Source organism: Tupaia chinensis, unplaced genomic scaffold (genome assembly GCF_000334495.1).
Source record: "Tupaia chinensis unplaced genomic scaffold, TupChi_1.0 Scaffold143923_1, whole genome shotgun sequence".
Taxonomy (NCBI): Eukaryota; Metazoa; Chordata; class Mammalia; order Scandentia; family Tupaiidae; genus Tupaia; species Tupaia belangeri.
This window is the reverse complement of record NW_006203774.1, coordinates 201,350-209,437: the sequence shown is the minus strand read 5'-3', so window position 1 is coordinate 209,437 and position 8,088 is coordinate 201,350. Positions and strand designations below refer to the sequence as shown.

Genomic DNA, 8,088 nt, shown 5'->3' with positions numbered 1-8,088 from the left:
CCGGACCTTTGTAAATGGCTCCTTTACAAACTCTAATTTGGGCATGCCATCTGTTTCCAGCTGAGACCTGGACTGACAAAGATGCAAAGTTTAAAAATATATGACATGAGGCCCAGCCCAGTGGCACAGCAGTGGAGCAACACTCTGCAAGGCTGGGAGCCATATAGAATATCAGGGTCTGATTCCCAGACTGACCTGTACGTACTGGGAGAGGGATCCTGGCTGGAGGGAGGGTCACAGCGTGTGACCCTGTTGAAAGTGTGTGCCTTTCTCGCCCATGAAATACATTAACTTTGAAAATGTGTATAAATAGGACAGGGTGGGAAATAGACAGTTTTAAAAAACTTTTTAAGTGTTTGAATCCCATTGCCTCGATCACTGTCTGGACAAAACCTAACATTCTCTATCTTTCCATTCCACATGCTCTGACGAAATGCCAATCCAGGACGATTCCCGTTACCCCACCTGATGCTCTGTACTCTGTGCAGTTCAGATAACAGGACCTACTGCAGGCACACAGAACATACTCACATGGGGGAAGACTATTGGCCATGAGTTTTCGATTACACCAATTTCAACGAAGACCACAGAAATGTCAAGAAATCTTTCTTTCTAGACAGTCCACTCTTCCACTCTAGGTAACGTCTGTCTGAACGCTTCCTTTCCCACTAGCATTGAACCCACCAAGTTACCCTGCTCTTCATTCTCCCTTGCAGAAATAACTTCTTTACAGAAACAACTATTTCTGTCGCTTTATGAAAAAGCAAAGAAAGCAAGCTTTCAGTCACAAACTACCTTCCTTTCCCTCTTCCCACTAAGCTCACATTCCCACTCATCTCTCCTCTGCCCAGGAATGCAGCAGTCCCTCCAAGACCACTCTCCCCCTGTACGTGTTTTAGAGCTTACACACAAGGCTCCAAGCCTCTCCCATGTATCAAAACCTTTCAGGACCTTCCAATCTATCCCATTGCCCTTTCCCCCCTTCCTTTTAAAAGAATGTATTCTATGAGTGAGACAGAACCAGCATCCCTAACGGAGTCCTAACGTCACGATCCATCCCAGCTTCCACCAGCCCAGGTCGTGGGCACACGCATGCTGGACACGAACCAGCAGCCTTCCAGTGCAGTCTGCCTCACAGAGCACAGTGCTTTACTACTGGCCACCACCTGGACCCTGCCCTTCCTCTCCTACTTTTTAAGAGAGTTTTTTGCTATAGGGCACGAGCGCTCACCAGAGAGATAGAAAGCAAGAAATCAGTCACCTCCCAGCAGGGATGGTCATGCCGCAATCCCTTCTCTTCCATTCTCCTCTCAGGATCTTGGGCACACGTGCATACAAACTGGCCTGAGTTCAAAGCCACCGGGTCCAGGACTCGAACAGTGGCCAGCCATGTGGGAGTCCAGTGACATAACAGCACCACCATCTGCTGGTCCCACCTGCCCTTTTTCTTAGCCTCCCCACTTCAAACCCCTTTAACAAGCTGCACACACTGGCTACCCTCACTTCCTCATTCCTCAGACCACTCCACTGTTGGCTGCAAACCCAACGCCCACTACATAGACCTAATCTTAGCTGACTGTGCTACAAGTTCCACCATGAAGCACTTCTCTGCTGGCTTCTCGATCCTATCACCTGAGTCATCTTCCCCCTGCAGCTGTAGCTGCTCCTACTTACCCTCCTTCTCCAGTTTCTTACTTTGCTCTCCATCTACTAAGTATTGAAAGTTCTTTACAACCACCCAACCATATACATATCTACATGTGTATGTATATAAATTATGTGTATCACACACACACACACACACATACATATATGTATTTTTAAAAGAGATTTTTGCTATAGGGTGCATGTGTTCATCAGAGACAGAGACCGAAAGCGAGAAATCATCCCCCCCAACCTCAGGGAGATGGCCACACAGCAATCCCTTCTCCTCCATTCTCTTCTCAAGATTTTGGGCATACACGTCCTGTATTGTCAAGCCACCAGGTCCAGGACTAGAACCATATTCGACTACATGGAAGTTCAGCGATGTAACCATTATACCATTTGCTGGTCCAGCCAACTCTACATTTTCAAATAACATCTATATACTCAATTTCTAATTCATCAACTCTAATCGAGACTTCTGGAGCCAGGAGATGACGCAGTGGTTACATTGCTGGACTCCCACAAGACTGACTGAGGTTCTAATCCCATACCCAGTGGCTTGAAAAATCACAATGGCGCAGGTGCGTGCGTGTCCAAAATCCCAAAACGAGAACAGATGAAAAGGAACTGCAGTGTGGTCATCCCCTGTTGGGGGTGATTTCTCACTTTCCTTCTCACTGTCTCTGTCTCTCTCAGGCAAATGCACGCACATTAAGGCAAAAAAATAAAAAATAGTAGTTACAGAGCCAGCAGATGGCGTGGTGGTTAAAGGTGCTGGATTCCCACACGGCCAACTGCTGCAGTTCGAGTCCTGGACCTGATGGCTCGCTTGCTCAATTCCCCTTTCTCTCTCTCTCTGTCTGGTCAAATTAAAAATAACAAATGGAATAAAATAAATAATTCTTTTAAAAAATAGTAATAATTACTAAAAAAAAAACCACCTTTCATCCCAACAGATCTCTCAAATGTACCTCACAAATATCTCAAACCCAGTATGTCCAAATCCAAACTCATGGACTTTCCTTCAAAATGTTGCCCCCATCCCCATAAATGACACCACTTCCCGACCTGTTGCTCAGGTTACACACCTGAGAATCATACCTTATGTCTCCTCATCATCCATGACACCAAGCTATGACACTTTTATCCTTTCTCACCAAGCAAATAAATCTATTATACGCTCCTGCAGCACCCTGTAGTTTTCGATAGTTTTCAGTATATTTGTTATTATTTATCTCCCCTGCTAACATGTGAAAAAGAGAACTGAGTCCATCTTATTCATGGACAGATACAGATACCGAAAACTGAGCATACATGAGACATTAAAATAAATAGCTGGGAGGTTGGAAGGAAGCATCCCCCAGACTTTCCAATGAACAAATTCATTCTCCTCTACCATCAGAGTCTAGAACGTTGAAGACCACTTCCTAAAGGCACAAAGACTGAATCACAAAAATTCATGAAGTATCATATGGCTCTAAGGTCTAAGAACATGGATACATGTCAAAACTGTTCTAAAAAACATGAAAGTATTATACAAATGTGTTGGGAGGCAGTCACTTCAGACCATGTGTACTGTTCCATGCTGGTACTCAACCTGCATGTCAGGAGAAACCTGTGGTGGACTCCTGTGCTTTGTTAATGCTGAAATCTTGACACTGTTAATGCTGAAATCTTGGGAATGATTCCCCTTTTACTCAGAAAATCATCTTTTAAGAAAGAACAAGTCTGTTTTAAAATATATGAGTTTACTTAAAATAATTCTCAGTCAGAATTTGGGTATTGTTGAATTTCAACTTGTATTTAAATTTTTTTTTTCTTTTGGAGGTTATTTTTGTTTGTTTTTTGCTCTAGGGTGCGTGCGTTCAGAAAGACAGAGACAGACAGACAGACAGAAAGCGAGAAATCACCCCCCTACCCAGGGGAAATGGCCACACAGCAATCCCTTCTCCTCCATTCTCCTTTCAGGATTTTGGGCATGCACGGACACGAGCCCGGCGTGAGTTTAAGCCACCAGGTCCAGAACTCTAACCGTGATCAACTACATGGGAGTCCAGCGACATAGCCATTACACCAACTGCTGGTCCCATGTATTTAAAAATATTAAAAAGAGGGACCAGCAGATAGTGTAAAGGTTATGTTGCTTGACTCCCACATAGTCAACTGTGGTTCGAGTCCTGGACATGGTGGCTTCAAACTCACACCAGGCACGTTCATGTGTGTGCCCAAAATCCTAAGAGAAGGGATTAAGGTGTGGTCATTGGTGGTGGTGGTGGTGGGGGTGGGGGGGCCTGACTTCCTCCTTTCTGTCTCTCTGGTGAGCACGCATGCCCTCTACCAAAAATCTTTCTTAAAAAAAAAAAAAAAAAAATTTAAAGATACTTACTATCTGCAAAAATATGGTCGGTTTTACTTGAAAAGTATTAAAATCACGTTACCCATCATTCTTACTAAAAAGTGGGCCAGCCCGTGGTTTGGAGGCTAAGGCAGTTCAATCCTACATTGTGCAGTTTGAGTCTCGGGCCCCAAAGCTTGAGAAACACACCAAGCACGTGTGCCCAAAATCCCAAAGGGAAGGAGCACCGAAGGAGAGGGGACTGTGGTGTAACTACTCCCCTTGGTGAGGTCCTTTTTCTTTTTCACCCACCTCTAAAATGCATGTGCCCTTTGGCAAAATTTAAAAAAGGAAAATTATTTAGATTAGTCCCATTGCACACTGGCTGAAGACAGTGCATACAGAACTGGATTCCACATGGTTGACTGAGGTTCAAGTAAAGCCCAAGAGCTTACAAACCAGACAGGTACATACGCATGCCCGAAATCCTAATGGTAAGGAGAAACTGCAGCGTGATCATACCCTGTTGGGGAGTGCTCTCTCTGATAAGGACATGTGTCTTCTGGTAATAAAAACAAAAAATTTTAAATGGGGACAAGGGAGAATTCAAAATCTGCTCCTTAAAGAAAAAATTACATGACCAGCAGATAGTACAATGGTTATGTCACTGGACTCCCACATGGTCTACTGTGACTGAGTCCTGGACCCAGCCACTCAAAAGTCATACCTGGCGCATATTCATGCGTGTCCAGAACCCCAGGAAGAGACTGGATTGTAGCGTGGCCATGCACCCAGGGGAGGGTGGGGTGGGATTTCTTGCTTTCTGTCTCTCCAGGGAGCACACGTGTCCTATAACAAAAATCTCTCTCTCAAAAAAAAAAAATTACTTCCAACCTGAAAAGTGATTTGATAGTGTTATTTTAACTATATGGCTTTAAATACAACAAAATTAAGTTTATTCATGTCAGAATATAGTTGCACTGTAAGAAAAGAGCACTTTGGGTGTTTCACAGACCTTCCAGTTCAAGTTATTCAACCTCTGAACTGTGCTTTACCCTCTAAATAATGGGAAGAAACCCTGAATTACAAGGTTGGGATTAAGGATCAACTGACATGTAAAGAGTAGCTCAAACTCGGAAGGAATAATAGGTCTCATCTACTTCTCTTAACAAGCAGCCCATTTTAGGTATGACTTAAATACATTATATACAGCAAACACATTTACTATCCAAAGGAAAGCAACTCTGGTACTTTGAGGATTTAAAAAATAATCCTTATTAATCACCTGTATTTTATCCAGTGAGTGGATGACAATCTCATCTCAAGTCACAAGTTCCTGACCTACTTTAAACTTTCAGAAATAGAACAATTTCCCTTCCTAAAAAAAACACACCTTCGGTTCTAAATCAAAACTCATAACTTCCTGACAATCCCATCCCTTTAACTTACACAAATATACTTAGGGTAGCTTTAAACAGACATCAGGAATTTATTGACTACAAAACTAGTCAAGCAAATTAAGAGCCAATGCCTAGTTATCTCATTATCTGGCAGGATGTATAGACTGAATCCCAGCTGGCTGGCAAGGAGAGTATGCCAAACAAATACAAGTCTACACACTTTATTCTAAAAAGTCTAGATTAAAAAACGTGTGGCAGACAGCACAAAGAAAATGGAAGTAACCTCACATAAAAGGCCAGAGACGCCTTCCTTTACCCAGAATGCACACAGCCCTGAGTTCCTTTAAAAAATACCCAGATATATCTTAGAAGGGTGAACCTTTAGGCCCAGCCACCATGGGACACGTTACCCTGATGCATGCTGCTAAAACCCTGTGACCCATAGGCTAGGACTGGTTCAACTCCCGGCCCAACCTAAAGGCTGGGCATGGTGGCATGCGCCTGTAAGTAATCCCAGTAACTGCAGACCAGCAAATGGCATGACTGTGTCACTGGACTCCCATGTGAATAGCGGCTTGAAATTCAGGCCAGGCATGTGTGCGTGCGTGCGTGTCCAAAATCCCAAGAGAATGGAAGGGATTGTGGTGTGGCCATCCCCCAAGGGGGTGATTTCTCTGTCTCTTTGTGTCTCTCTGGCAAGCACACATGCCCTATAGCAAAAATCTCTCTAAAAAAATAAATAGTGATCCCAGTAGTTCAGGCTGGCTAAGGCTGGATTCATGAGCTCCAGGATAGTCTGGGCAAAGCAAGACCCCGTCTAAAAAGGCGAGGCATGGTGGTATACCTGTAGTCCCAGCTAGGAGGCTGAGGCAGGAGGACTGTGGCATAGTGAGATGCTCCTGCTGTTTTGTTGTTATTGTTGGTTTTTTGGTCTTTTAATTAATTAATTTATTAATTAATTTATTTATTTATTTTTGCTATAGGGAATGTCCACTTGCCAAAGACAGAGACAAAGAAAAGGAAAGTGAGAAAGCACCACTCAGGGGATGGCCACACCACAATCCCTTCTCCTCCTGGAATCTTTGGGCGTGCACAAGGTACACCTGGAATGTTTATCAAGCCACCTGGTGTGGGACAAGAAAGACAGTTGGCCACAAGATATCCAGCTGCCTTAACTTGCACACCATTTGCTGATCCAGCAGTCTTTTTTTCGTTTGTTTGGTTTTGGCTTTTTTGAGAGAGATTTCTACTATAGGGCGCATGCCCTCACTGAAAGAGAGACAAAAAATGAGAAATCATCCCCCAGGAGGGATGGCCACGCTGCAATCCCTTCTCCTCCTTTCTCCTCTTGGGATCTTGGGCAGGCATGAAAGCATGGTGCAAATTTTAAGTCACCGGGTATGAGACTCAAACCGTGGTCAACCACACCGGAGTCTAGCAATGTAACCATTATGCCATCTGATGGTCCCCTAGCAGTAGTTTTTAAGTGGCGCACCTGCCTGAGAACTTACTGGCTTCAACAGCAACTGCAATCGGAATGTTGTTTTAAAAATTTAAGATTAAACTGTGTCACTGGACTCCCATGTAGTCGACCCAGTGGCTTAAACTCACGCTGGGCACATGTGCATGCATGCCCAGGATCCTGAGAGGAGAATGGAGGAGAAGGGATTGCGGCCTGGCCATCCCCCCTGGGGGGGGGGATGATTTCTCGCTTTCTGTCTTTCTGTCTCTCTGTCTGTCTCTGTCTTTCTGGTGAGTGCATGCACCCTATTGCAAAAACCTCTCCAAAAATAAAAATAATAATAGTTAAAATTAAACACAGAAATATTTGCAGATGAAAACAGAAACCCAGATTTTACTGTAAAATAATCCAGGGGTGGGGGGAAATAAAAGAATGCAAGTGGTGAGAGTAGTGTGCAGAATAGGTGAAATAAGGTCAGGGGAGTGCAAGTACCCAAGATCCAATGAGCTGGAGGACTGGAGAAAGTTGATCGTGGCGTGACTAGACCCAGTGGAAAGAGCTCCTCTTTCTCCACGGGTGTGCAGGTGCTCTATGAAGAATAAGGAAAAAAATAAAAAATAAAAGAAACTTTTCAAGATCTGCTGTGGGGCCAGCTGGCGGCATAGAGGATCCCACACAGTTGATTGCACTGTTTAAGTCTTGGACATGGTGGGTTGAAAAATATGCTGGAAGCATATGCGTGTCCAAAAATCCCAAGCAGAGAATGGAAGAGAAGGGACTGCAGCGTGGCCATCCCACCAGGTGGTGATTTCTCACTTCCCTCTCCCTCTCTGGAAAGTGCATGCACCCTATAGCAAAAAAACATTTTTTTTCTTTTTTCTTTCTTCTTTTTTTGGAGAGGCTCTTGCCATAGAGCGCGAGCATTCAGCAGAAAGACAGAGAGAGACAGAGAGACAGAAAGCAAGAAATCACCCCCCAGGGAGATGGACACGCCACAATCCATTCTCCTCCATTCTCCTCTCGGGATCTTGGGCACGCACGCACACGCGCCCAGTGTGAGTTTTAAGCCACCAGGTCCGGGACTTGAACCGTGGTCGACTATGTGGGAGTCCAGCGACACAGCCATTACACCAACTGCTGGTCCCAGCAAAAAAAAAAATTTAATTAAAAACAAAAACAAGGGGGAACCAGCAGTTAGCGTAATGGCTATGTCACTGGACTCCCAAATAGTAGACCACGGATCA

The 8,088-nt window shown here is 44.3% G+C and overlaps 1 protein-coding gene across 3 annotated transcripts in view; it reads right to left on the bottom strand.

Moving 5' to 3' along the window:
* WAPL (WAPL cohesin release factor) overlaps nucleotides 1–8,088 on the bottom strand; it is a 91,144-nt gene that overhangs the window by 77,961 nt on the left and 5,095 nt on the right. The window lies entirely within an intron of this gene.